Raw genomic sequence first — 14,742 nt, forward strand, 5'->3', positions numbered from 1 at the left:
AGATGTTGGTTGAAGCAATTGTTAAACAGTATTGATTGGTTGGCGATGACGACATATTATTGAAAAGAATACTCTACTACATAGATAGGGAGGCGAGGTAGCTAAATGGCGTAATTCAACGGCGTCGTCGAGACTTATCAAAATCGAAAGAGAAAATAATTTCGAAAAGAAAAGCTTCTATGGTAAAAACCATTTTAGCGGTGGGTTTGGCGTGTACGGATTTTCAAAAATGTAAAAAAAAACAGTTACTTGGGCATTCTCGAGCGCGTCAGATATTCATACTACGTATGCCCCAAGTGCCTCTGATAACAACGGTATACTAATCTGCCGGTTTGCGTGGTGGGGCTAGGCATATAAATTCGTCAAAAATGCACAAAAAAAAAATTTACTCGAGCGCGTCAGATTTTCGGAAGGGGTGTTAAGTAGGCCCCAAGGAAGCTCCCCTTAAAAAAACTGACGATTACGGCATGACGATAAGTTACGATGAATTTTTGAAAACGCAGAAAAAAAAAGTCCTTTTGAAATACTCGAGCGCGTCAGATTTTCATAGGGGAGGTTTTTCTCGGTATCCTGAAAGCATATTTTCTTAATCTGACAAAAATGTTGGTGGGTTCTCTTAATCTGACCGAAAAAGGTTTGTGGGTTTCTTTTTTTTTATCACTGTTATTTCATATAATTTTTTCTTAACACCCTCAGTTTTCGAGATATACTCAAAAAACCGGGAGTTTGAGTTTTTATGATGCTTCAAGTAAAAAAAGGTTTAAATTTGGAAAAAAATGAAAAGAGCCCTTTTTTTGTAAAATAAAATTACCTTTTTTGTTTATTTTTTGGAAAAAGTAAAGTTCGCGACATATATGCTGCAACGCGTTTTTCGGAAGACGAAATGGCTCCTCCAGACTTCCGGTCATGCGGAAACCGGCAGATTTTGTATTTTTAGTAAGTTTTAGATTATATTCTTCAAAATAAAAATAAAAACAATCGCGCTCGAGAATGCCGGATTAACGTTTTTTTTTTACAAGTTCGCGACCCTATAACTCGGCGGCGTCAAGGACTTATGGTCAGATTAGTTAAATTTAGTCTTAAAACACTAAAATCAACCCCCAATATCTTAATCTGACGCGCTCGAGTATTTCAGACTATCGATTTTTTTTTACTAATCTGATCGTCTATCCTAGGCGCGCGTCACTACATATAAAGCTAAATAGTTAACAAGGTTGTTCTATTAGGTCTAAGGTATCTCTCATATCTTAAACTGCCACGCTCGAGTATTACAGAAAATTCCCCTCTTCGCCTCCCTATCTAACAGATTTGTTCTTAATACGAATATCATAGATAATAATATACATAGTTTTATTAAGCTGCACTTGCACTGAAACGAAGCAAAGAATTGGCAGCATCCCTAGATAGTATAAAGCAAAGTCGCTTTCTCTGTCCCTATGTCTCTTTGTATGCTTAAATCTTTAAAACTACGGAACGGATTTTGATGCGGTTTTTTTTAATAGATAGAATGTTTCAAGATGAAGGTATTAATAGTATATCATTTATTAGGTTTTAGACAGAGCCGCGGGTGGTAAGCTAGTGTCTTATATTCTTATAGTTGCTTAAGTTTGTGTGATTGAGGGATAGAAGACGTATAAAACTAAATATTAAACTATACAATCAATTCTAAAACCTTGTAATGTGCGTAAATAATGGAAATACACACGGATTCTCACGAACACTATCGAAGCGGGCAATGTCCTATATTTACTCAATAAATACTCAACTTCCTAATCTGATAAGGGCCGGGAAGTTATCGATAAAGGTAAGTTAAGTGTACCAAATAATTAACTGTTTAAAATATATTGTATGTTTTAACATTTTATGTTTAACGATGCGAACATACATACAATTCAAATTGAAAAAAATATTCCTATCTTAGATTTGGGACCACGAAAAACGTACCTAATGAAAACAAGAGTCAATAAGCATACAAGATAATATATATCTAAAACTCTATAATACCGTATTATGATAATTATAGTAAATATTTAGTAATCTATTACAAAACTCTTATTATGTATATGTAAAAAACTACAAAAACCCAACTCGAGAACACACGTTAATGTCGATTGAATTCGCAATCCGATTAATAAACGCGTGTAACGACCTTAATTGGTGTTGTGGTCGCAATCGAGTTAGCGTTCCTGTTATAATCGACTTGATTAACAAGCGATGGTCTAACATTGGTAGGGGTTTCAGACATCCTGTCTCCGACGTATTGTCACAGATTGAATTGTTACTAATGTCGTGAAATGTTTCATGTACCTAAGCGCTGATTGAAATTGATAATACATAAGTGGTTAATGTGATAATCGGTTTAGATAAGAATAGATAGGTAGTTAGACTTTGAGTTTTAATGCATTTAAATAACATAAACAGAGCGCATCGATCGAAGGGTGTTAAACTTTCAACTGTTATCGTTTATACTGCATAAACCTTTAAAATGCTAATGCTAAACTATAATGTGTCTGGATATTTAACGAAATGTGAAGTTCCTAGTCAAGTACTTGTATTATGTAAACTCGGTAAAATCGGTCATTGATAAGTGTGTCCAATTTTATACTCGAACCTTCTTTTTTCTTCTTCTATATTCTACCATTTACGTATATTTAAACCTTTAAAGTGAACAAAAGTCACGTTCTACGATTCTGCTGCACATACCAAGGTAATAAAAGCGTGTTAACAAATTAGGTGAGAGGTGTATATCTACATTTTACTCTTACAGGACATTATAAATTATAATATTAGATCTTAATCCTAAACTACACTCTACAGACAAGGATCCCTTATTTATTTAATTAAGAACAACGTTACTATATACATTTTTCATACACCTTTTATCAACAGATTTCGTATCATAGTACAATATGGAAACGCAGGATTTAACAGTCAAATAAATACCAGCTAGGTGTGATGTGGATTCGATTTCCATTTGCCATGCTACGGATATGGGGTAATCCTGTATGGGATGCAGGTTACCGATGCGATTTGCCTTTAGGCATGCGATCTGTCAAAATAGTAGTCCCATATTCAAAGGTTTTATTGATATGGGATCGTTTTTATAGATAGAGGAATATTGATATTGTTTTATTGGTATGTTTTTGTGGATATGACTTATATTAATGTGGGTTTTATTTATTTGTTCAAATTAAATAATTTTATTAATCTTTACTAATATTATAAAGCTGAAGAGTTTGTTTGTTTGTTTGAACGCGCTAATCTCGGGAACTACCGGTCCGATTTGCAAAATTATGTCGGTGTTAGATAGCTCATTTATCGAGGAAGGCTATACTGGCTTATAGGTTATATTATATCATCACGCTAAGACCAACAGGAGCGAAGCCACGCGGGTGAAACGCGTAGCAGCTAGTAACATGATAAAGTACTTGTGTATCTGTAATATTTAGGAACTTTTCATATAATATTAAACTTTTCCTTTATTTATTATTACAGGTAAACTTAAGTCACATTTGTTCTCATTTTGGCCTATTCAAGCGTAGGAAGTATGATTTTCTTTTATGTACAGACAAATAAAATGGGTGCGTCTTGTTGTTGACTAGAAATGAAAATGTCAAATTCGTTATAATTAGCTTTGGCTAACGCCATGGCCTCACCTAACAATGCTCTACTTCTACAAAATTATGATCAGGGGAGTAACCAGCAGTATTATTAATTTTGGAGTACTGTACCTAGGTGATCAGCTTTCTATGCCCTACCAGACAGAGACATTTTTTTTCTTTGGCTCCGGAGAGAGAAGCAAATTCTATAAAAGTATTAAAATTTTAACAGCTGTCATATAAAACGGCGTCATTCAAACAATGACCTTTGTTTCCTACGATATCAAGTTTATTTCAGTAACTCTGTCTGTCTGTCTGTTACTCAATCACGCCTAAACTACTGAACCAATTTGCATGAAATTTGGTATGGAGATATTTTGATACCCGAGAAAGGACATAGGCTACCTTTTATTGCGAAATATGTACCACGGGCGAAGCCTGGGCGGACCTCTAGTTCAGTATAATTAGTAATTACACTGTATCGTCAATGCATCGATCAATAAGAAAACGTCAGTGCGGCGCCGTGTTGTATCAATTATTGACATTTATGATGACATTATTGTTTATGAGTTTATGTCTGTGCTTAATGACAGGTCCCAAGTGTTGTCTTGGGGCATATGCAATATGCAATATGCTAAGGCAATATAATATGTTTTATTGAAAACTTGATTAAGATTAAGGATTACATAGTATACAAGTGATAACTGCGTTAAAAACAACCGACTTCAAACTTGCACTTGCAAAATTTACAAATACCTACAGACAAAAATGCTCATAAAATAAAAACTACTGGGCCTATCCGAATAAAATTTTTATGGGACCAATTCGACACCATCCTGCATCGAACTAAAAAAGAATCACGTAAATCGGTTCAGAAACCTCGGAGTAATCGGTGTACATACATAAAAAAAAAAAAATATACCGGCCGAATTGATAACCTCCTCCTTTTTTTTGAAGTCGGTTAAAAACAAAGTCACTTTCTCTGTCCCTATGTCCCTTTGTATGCTTAAATCTTTAAAACTACGCCATGGATTTTTAATGCGGTTTTTTAAATCGATAGAGTGATTCAAGACGAAGGTTTTAGTATATAATTTATTAGGTTTTAGACAAAGCGGGCGAAGCCGCGGGCGGTAAGCTAGTATATTTTATTTATTAGTGGGTGCAATGGGTGTAATTATGACATTATTTTTTGGTTTTTGTTTCTATAGCAGGGACACAGATCACTTAGAGTTTTTGGCTTAGTGCACACTGGAGAAGTCCGATTTAGTGAATAATAAATAGTATAGAAAACTTATCAAATATATCATATAGATTTTAAAATACACAATGCAGTCAGTTCAATCAGTAAAATTCATAATTTTATCATGAACTTCTTTTTTCTTAATAGTCTCAAAGAATATAAACAGTGCAATGATAAAATGGGAAGTCTCACATCAGACAACGTCACAGGCTGTAGCTATAGCATTAATTCGCATGACGGAAGTTGCGTCAATCGATCACGGCTGACACATAATGTGCCGCTTCCGGTGGGTCACGGGTTCAATCCCGATATCTTGGCGCCATTTACACCTGAGTAACTTAACTGTATTTTTATTATGTTTGTTTTTATAAAACTATAAATAACTACTTTTCCGCCGTTAACTACATTCCAACAAAAAGCGGCTGCTGCTGGCGGCTTTATTGCTAAATAGCAATTTCTTCCAAGCAACCAGTACCAAGCATAAAGTTTACAGTTGCAATTTGAGAAGATAGTGTACACATAAAAAGCAAAATGTACCCTATTTCTGACTGAAAATCCCTAGCCTCCTCACTATTTCCAGTCCCAAATAACAATGCAATAGAACCACTCCATTCCAACCTGAAATTAAGACAAACAAACAAACACACTTCCGCATTTATACTTATCACTTATCACTAAGTATTTGGTCGATCAGCTTTAATGACCGCTCTAGATGTACTATTGCTCTCTAATCTAATAAAAGTAAAGAGTTCCAAGGCTAATGCAATAATAAAATACTAATTGAATTTGTAATTTATTTGTCTCTGTAGTCTCTGTATTACTTACACACTTTACAACATTCTGATAGGACTGGTATTTTATAGAATTAAACACTATAAAAAATGTATGTAGAAAAATACCGAAAGCGACACAACTATCTCTATAAATTTTTGTCATTATTTTATTTTTCTCTTTTTGTTGATCCTAGTCGAGTTGGTCCTACGTAATCTAAATGTAAGTAGAACTAAGCGGTTACTTACGACAGAACATATAAAAGAGGTTTATACCCTGGTAGGGATAAAACACGTCATGATGGTGCAATTGCAGATGTCTACATAGAAAATTCGACCAGAGAAACAGATGTAAGTAAATGCTACCACGTACCCCACAAGATAACACGAAACTTCTCCGTCACAATTGCAAATTCTGTCCACTAAAGACTTTTAAGAAAGTCCGTCGTAAACTAAACAGTCTTCCTATACTTATACATTGGTTACATAATAAATTTACCGTCTAAATACCCTTATATTCTCCCCCCGGTTTGTCACGCGATGTCGCGTCTTATCAACTGAAAAACATCCTTATACTTCACAATACATTGAAGGTATTTTAATGTAATTTTGAGTCAATTTGTAACGGTTTTCAAGTCTTTAAATTGCTTGTTCTACATTGTTGTTATAATGGTAATAGAAATAACAAGCAATAAGGTTATTGTACTTGTTACTTGATGTTTCGAGGAGTTATGAAGACAACCACAGTTACTTAAAAGTTATAAGTTATTGCATCTATACTTATTATTATAAAGCTGAAGAGTATGTTTGTTTGTTTGAACGCGCCAATCTCAGGAATTACTGGTCCGATTTGAAGAATTCTTTCGGTGTTAGATAGTTCATTTATCGCGGTTTCACCCACATTTCTCCGCTCATGTTGGTCTTAGCGTAATGATATATAGTCTATAGCCTGCTTCGATAAATGGGCTATCAAAAACCGAAAGAATTTTTCAAATCGGACCAGTAGTTCCTGAGATTAGCGCGTTCAAACAAACACACTCTTCAGGGCGGAGTTCCTAGCTAGATATTGTTAGTTTTCCAAAATCATGTATGACATTTTGATTACTTAATTAATGTTACAAATTATCGCATCGTCTCTACCTTACACCAACATTTCCACTTCTTTTGCTATAATCTATCTGATATTTCTAAACAACCATATTTATCTTACAATAACATATTAGTAATCTGCCAAAATACAGTTTCCATTCAGCTTATTACCTACTTATGCTACTCCATACTTTAACCTAGTACAGTATTATATTATCCTTATGATCATTGATGACAACTGAGCAGCGCGGTCACATAAGTGTAAGTCAACGTGTCTAATGCCATTTGAACGTCTGGAAGTCCCTCAAATATCCAAATTAGATTATTCAATGCAGGGAGAGGTTCGCGTGTCCCTCCCGTATATGAAATGGTGACTCACCGAGGGCGCGGTAGGGCTGCCACTACGAAGTTAATTAATATAAATATTTCCCGCTTTTCGAGTTTATTGTTTGAACAATTGATTTGGTAAACTTAGCTAAATTGTTATTGTTCTCGGTAAGAGATCTTTTGTGTTTATAATTGTTTTAAGTCAAAGTCAATAACGGGAGAATAAATAGAACAATGAGGAATATAAATGGTAATTGGGATGTAAATTATTTATATAATATTTGGAATATGTATTGTATTTGTTACTTATAAAATCAACTCAGTTATTACGTATTATTTATAACTTATATTTTATATTTAAATGACTTTTGATGCAGCAACCCTATGCTGGGAACCCTCCGAATGCCATAAGCCCTATGAAACGAATGTTTGGTTTGACGAGACAGCCTTAGTTTTCGGGCACGCTAAAAATTGAATAAATATTGATAGAATATGAAATTACAAGTTATAACAACACTTTAAGAGTAGATTTTATAGTAATTTCTGTACATAATACATATTATAGTTATTTAAAAAAAAAAACTATTTCATTAGATCATAATATAATACTGAACTACCACATCTAAAACATAAACACTATCATGAGCAATTTTCTTATTATAGAACTATTTTTTGTTTTAATAAAAATAAACATGGCGGCTCTATGCGTGAAATGTCAATTTGACAGTTGCATATTATGTGAGAATATCATTGACGTGTCTGAATCGAATAAAAATTATCGATGTAGGTACATGGAATGAATGAATGAAATGATTACATATATTCGTGTTTTTTTACTGTATTTTAGATTTTATTACTTACTAGCTAGCACTCTATCTATTAAAAAAACCGCATCAAAATCCGTTGCGTAGTTTAAAGATTTAAGCAAACAAAGGGACATAGGGACAGAGAAAGCGACTTTGTTTTATACTATGTAGTGATAAAGTAGTAACTTTTCAACATTTTAACCAACATGAGCAAAAAATAAAACGTTACAAAAGTTACTTAATAGTTTGGTTTAAAAACGTCATCTATCAACATAGAGTATTATGTAAGACACAACTTGATGTACCTAAGTGAAATACAAACAGGGGATCTTATAAATAACAGAATTATAGCATATTTGCGTGACAACAATCATTTTTCAAGTAGCGTAATCGATTTTACAATGATGACATGCATTAGTGATTAACCGACTTCAATAGGAAAAGTTCAGTTCGATTGTCTGTTTCTTTACATTTCAATTATTTAAAAACCGATGTGTTTTGTTTTCTACAAGGTTTTTTCTTTATGTAATAATTGATATAACAACTAGAGACTGTTTATTACTGATTCATGAACCTTTTGATTCCAGTTAATTTCTTAACTTCTTAAATTATTAATTAATTTTCCCCAAAAGGTTTAATTTCATTAATTACTTATTCCAGGAAACCTTTATTATTTACTATAAATATTATAAAGCTGAACAGTCTGTTTGTTTGTTTGAACGCGCTCATCTCGGAAACTACTGGTCCGATTTGAAAAATTATTTTTTTGTTAGATAGCTTATTTATAGAGGAAGGCTATATAGGCTATATATCTTCACGCTTAGACCAACAGGAGCGGAACAATGCGGGTGAAACCGCGGGGTAGAGCTAGTTTACTATAAACTTTCATAAATCATACCTACATACTTACAAAATATTAAAATTTCCATCAATTGTCGGAACTTCTCTACAAAGAATAATGGACACTTAACTCCATAATTCCTTTTAAAACCTTTATCTTGGAACTGTATCGTGTATTAGTATTGTTCTTAAGAATTGAATCGATCGACGATAAGTATCACATACAAATTCGAATGACCGACCCCTATCTCCAAGATAAATATATCAGCTACAAATTCGCACATATAACAGGATGGGTCGACCCCTATCTTCAAGATAAGTAACAATTTAGTAGGTGAGGAGGATGCGGGGTCATTCAACTCTTCAATGATTTCGGATGTTGGGATGCGGCCATGTTAGTGAAGGAATCATTTTATAGGCCAGGATTGGTTGACCCCTAGGTTGTACGGATGGATATATAGGGGTCTTGATATAATTTTTAATACTGAATTGGTGATATTTTTTACTAAATTATTTTATTAAACTTGGAAGGACAGTATAAATTATAAATTGAAGTAGTAAAATCTGGACTCTGTACACTAGAAATGTAGAGTCAATTCTGTTTTCTATTGTTTATATTTTTAATTAGCAACGTATCTACTACTATCAACCTACATTTCATTGTGTTTTATAAAATTACTTTTCTTTTAAATAGATATGAAAATTTCATGAGGGAAAAACAGTAAAAAAGACTAACAAAAAGAGGATTAAATGTTAAATTAACAAAAATTAATTTTTACACATAATTTATTATGATTAATTATCTTCTCTAGTGCATTTGACTTTAAATGAATTAAATTACATTAGAATAAACACAATCAGTTATACGTGTCCAATATGAGCGAGCCCTTATCTAGGGAGCTGCGAGTGCATTGCTGCAACTATTTTATTAGCGCTTGTATCTATAAGGATTGTTTTCCAGTGATAAGTGTAAGTAGAGAGCAGTGGTGGCTCAGTGGTGAGACCTCGGACTTCGAATCGATAAGTCCGTGGTTCGAGACCAGGCGAGCGCGCAGGAAATAAATTGATTTTTCAATTTATCTGCGCATGTTGTAACATCACCACTGCTCGAACGGTGAAGGAAAACATCGTGAGGAAACCGACATGTCGAAGAATTAAAAAGTTCGACGACATGTGTCATCCGCCAACCCGCACTTGGCCAGCGTGGTGGATTATGGCCTATACCCTCATAGGAGGCCCGTGTCCCAGCAGTGGGAACGTATATGGGCTGATGATGATGATGATGATGATAAGTGTAAGCTATACTATAGCTATACAAATATATTATTTTAGTTTTAAATGTGAGTTGAATCTTTTATACATTATTTAATAAGAGAGATAAAAATTAAGACTGTAGAGCCTAATGTTAAAGGTTTTTAGAGTGAAAATTACGACTCTTAGAAAATAAAAGATATTTAATGTACTTTATATCCAATATCCTGATAGTTTTCAAGCACTTGTAATGGATTTAATTTTAGGTTTATCTTCTTGTGAAATGATATTTTTTCTTTTAAAGGTAGATATGATTACTATATGAATTATAAGTAAATTGTTAGCACATGAAAATGCTTACGACCTCTTAACACACGCTACATTTTTTTACATGACTTTTCTCATTGATCAAACATAGCTCGTCATAGCATGTTGTGTAGCACAAGCTTTATGTCAATTGATCATTTAGGGTCCACATCACTTCCTCCATTGATTTGTAGCGCTATCTCTGCTTGTCCATCTGTTTCATGTCACATATCGATACATGTACTTATTGTAAGAAGTTGTTTTTATGTTTGAATGTATTAACCTCTGGAATTGGTGGATTTTTGAAAACATGTTATGCACTCGTAGATAAGCTTTTATTTTGAATTGGATGGCAAATATACGAGCATGTACTTCACAATTACAAAATTACTGTCTAAGAATCTATTTTTTAGCAAGATTTTATTCAGCATCAGTTGCCCTTAATACTAAACCTTTACTATCCCATAATTCATAATTTATATTGTACATATAACTATACATTTATTTGAATATAATAAATGTTAATATGTAATTGAAGGGAAAGTTATAAATAAATACGTTTATCATTATTAATTACTTATTGATACCAGTTATTTTCCAGACACTACAAATGTATGAAGAAATATAAATATTACGAAATAAAACCATCTCTACGCTGTTACTCTTGTTAGCTAACTTTATAATCTGGTTTCGCTTTCGTGGTTTAAGACACTTTTTAATGTATATAATACATAATAGAATTTGACATAAGAATTTTTTAGAGAAAATTTTCATGAATGGTAACGTTTATCTAATCTTATCTTATCTTAATCTTATCTTATAATAATATATATAAATCTCGTGTCACAATGTTTGTCCTCAATGGACTCCTAAACCACTTAACCGATTATAATAAAATTCGCACACCATGTGCAGTTCGATCCAACTTGATAGGATAGTTTAAACATGTAGGTACCACGGGCGAAGCCGGGGCGAACCACTAGTAATGTATAATTTTTTTCCATTTTTTTTCAACTGTCACCGAAATTTATATTTAATATTATAATTTATATAAGGTATATAGATTTTTATGTTAATATTATATTCTTTAAGAATATAAAAAATTCAATCACGATTCGAGATTTGAACCCGCGTCTTCTGAAGCATAAAATCTCATCCATACTCCATACTAATATTATAAATGCGAAAGTAACTCCGTCTGTCTGTCTGTTACTCAATCACGCCTAAACTACTGAACCAATTTGCATGAAATTTGGTATGGAGATATTTTGATACCCGAGAAAGGACATAGGCTACTTTTTATTGCGAAATATAAACCACGGGCGAAGCCGGGGAAGACCGCTAGTATTTCATAAATTCTCAATTTTTACCGACACATTATTTAAAATTTCAATGATAAATCTTATCCTTAGCCGAAACAAAATGTCACCACATGTGTAGTTTTATTTATACATTTGCTAGTGTACACACGTGTCGTGAATCTAGTTTAAATTAATAGGACGTGAGACCTATTTAAGGTCTTTGTACTGAAAGAAACCATGTGTCCAAATGTTTCCAAGTGTGTCCAATTGTGTCCAAGAGATAAGACAACGAATTTTAATAAGTATAATTTTTTAAAGTTTTCTAATCGTTGACTGTCTGTTGATAATTTAATGCATAACTATGAAATTGAGAATAATTTTAATATGTATAATCACTAGTCACTACATAGTATAAACTATAAAACAAAGTCGCTTTCTCTGTCCCTATGTCCCTATGTATGCTTAAATCTTTAAAACTACGCAACCGATTTTGATGCTTTTTTTTAAATAGATGGAGTGATTCAAGAGGAAGGTTTTATCATATAATAAATAATTTATTAGGTTTTAGACAAAGCGGGCGAAGCCGTGGACGGAAAGCTAGTAAAGTATAAACAGAATATCAAAGTATCTAAGAAGTAAGTCTTTATGAGAATGTTACTAAAACTAAATGCCTGTAATAATTATGCAGTTTAACATTTCATGAATTGGCTGAGATCTTAACAAAAGTTGATTGAGAGATGTGTACAAATAAAAAAATATAAATAAGTAGGTATGTAGTTAGAAAGACATAATTCGCTTTGCAATGGCGTATAAAATAATCTAACATACATAAATGAAATAGCCGAATACATGGCTTCCTTCTTTTCGAAATCTCTTGAAAATTTTACGTTTTGATAACAGAAAGGGAAGACGATTCATTAAAACTTTGGTAAATCGAGTTATTAATTTAACTTCTTCATGTAAAATAAAACAACATTTCTTGTTCGATGTAAAGTCGTATTGTGAATTTCGCAAAGCGTTTTGATATAACAAAACTACGTGAGAACAATAAGGGATTCACGGTTAAAATGAAAAGAATGTTATGAAAACATCGTTTTTTCACATCCACATATTCTTACGTGTATAATTTTCAAACATTTGTTAAACACATATATTCATGTAAACGTGTACCTACTTAATGTAGTGTTAAATAGGCTATCAATCACTATAAAACTAAAATGTAAAGAGGAAAGGTTTGTAATTATGAATGTATGTATGATTGTATGGGTTTCACGCATAAACTACTGGACCGATTTCAAAAATTCTTTCACCATTAGAAAGCTGCATCTTCACTGAGCAACATAGGCTAGGTTTTACCCGGAAATCCCACGGGAACGGGAACTATGCGGGTTTTTCTTTGAAAACGCGGGCGAAGCCGCAGGCGGAAAGCTAGTTTTTGTAATAAAAGGGGACTCTTACTATATCTCTCTCATCTACTATATTATGATTATATTAGTGTTCTATGTTCATGGTCCTAGAAAAAGGTACCTAGGTATATTGAGTATAATATTTTCTTGCAATCCCTAAATCGTAACTTTTACTAATCACAGCTTGAAGAAGTTCTTACCAATATTGTCCTGAGTGGAAAAAGCTTCTTATTTATAAAGGAGTTCAATCGGAGAGTCAATATTCAGTACTTTTTCATTAGACTGGAAGTCAGGATCGCTTTATGAATTATTGTTTGTATGAACTTGATATTTGTTATAATAAAATTAGGTTGAAATTTTCTTATGAAAGAATTAATAAATTGTTGAAATCTCAATTTGCTTTTGCATCCAAATATTTCAAAAGACATGCAATTCATGGCATCATCTTCTTCGAAGCCTGTAGAGTGTCTGGTGTCATGGCCGTGGAAAGTGTTTACGTCATTATATTTTGGCCAAAACTCGCCCTGGATGTGGACATGAATATAAACAATGTAACTGTACTAAGAAAGGAGGATATTTTTATTTCTGACGATATTCATATGAAAAAAAAACTGCATAGACTAGAAAATCCGATATTGTAAATTTTCCATTTTATTATTTATTTATACAAACAACGCTGCGTGTATCAACTAGTAAGGACGATAAGAAAAACAGATTATTAGCGCTACACAGCTTTCATCCCCTTCATATCAGATAAAACACATTTAATCGGCCTACGGAGCGTGTAGGTGTCACCCCCCGGCTAGGGTACCTAGAATTAGTCCAGCTTGCGGTTGGGACCTGAGTTAAGCCTAGACTTTGGATCGATCGATTTTTAAGTCCCCATAACGCCTAGGGGCTTGCACCGGCATGGGGAAATGTGCTAGAATTTAAAAATCGCATTCTGCATTCCGCCATGTTTGCTTGTCTCGTGTGAAGTCGTGTGTGGATGCGCAAAAATTAATGCAATTTTTTGCTATAATAATTTATGTAGCGCAATTTTGCTAGACTCTAGATTTGCAATTGTATGTAGAGTTCCAATGCATGTTCTTTAAAAAAGCGTATCCTTAAATAAATAGATTTCTTTTCAAATTCGCTATTAATCATGAAATATAATATTTAAAATTTCGCTCCAATTAATTTAATTATTTACCTATTGATATAAATTAAACAAATTAATTACTCTAAACAATAAATAATATTACACAAGTTCGTCCAATATCAACCGCTTCTGATATTAAATAAAAGTTCGACAAACTTTACACAGTGGACGATTAGGCAGTTAATAACACATCGTTATCCAGAAGACCATTTATATAAATGCGAACGAATTAATAACAAACATGCACTTACAGTACGTGCCGGCGATGTTAGATCCAAGTCCTTGTGAATGAAACACAAAATGAAACTTAGTTTATGTCAAGTTTTTCACACTGCACAATATATGTTAGTTATAAATTTTCGATACACATTCCTATAACATATCGCACGATTCGGTATCACCCGCACTCCATGCGGCACCAGACCGGAATAGCTAAACTTGTGTAATGTGTAGGCGGAAGCATAATGTCCTGTGATTGCGCATTGCTTGGCATGTACTGGAGCGCCATCTAGTTGTGCTAAGCGAAGATCAAATTTTAGTTACAGCGCCATCTAGTGGCTACTCGAAGTTCGTGAAAATACTTATAAGTATAAAATATGCGTTCTCTTATTTATAATGCAATGTATCTTTATATTTTACTTTTCTTTATTTAGTTAGGTTATGTAT

The 14,742-nt window shown here is 33.2% G+C and overlaps 1 protein-coding gene across 2 annotated transcripts in view; it reads right to left on the bottom strand.

Moving 5' to 3' along the window:
• LOC123705616 (abnormal cell migration protein 10) overlaps window positions 1-14,490 on the bottom strand; it is a 128,552-nt gene extending 114,062 nt beyond the window's left edge. For both annotated transcript variants that reach the window (XM_045654499.1, XM_045654500.1), the window contains exon 1: window positions 14,328-14,490. The gene's annotated coding sequence lies outside the window, so the exon portion shown is untranslated. The remainder of the gene's footprint in view (window positions 1-14,327) is intronic.
• Window positions 14,491-14,742: the final 252 nt, after the last annotated feature.

Source organism: Colias croceus, chromosome Z, assembly GCF_905220415.1.
Source record: "Colias croceus chromosome Z, ilColCroc2.1".
Lineage (NCBI taxonomy): Eukaryota > Metazoa > Arthropoda > Insecta > Lepidoptera > Pieridae > Colias > Colias croceus.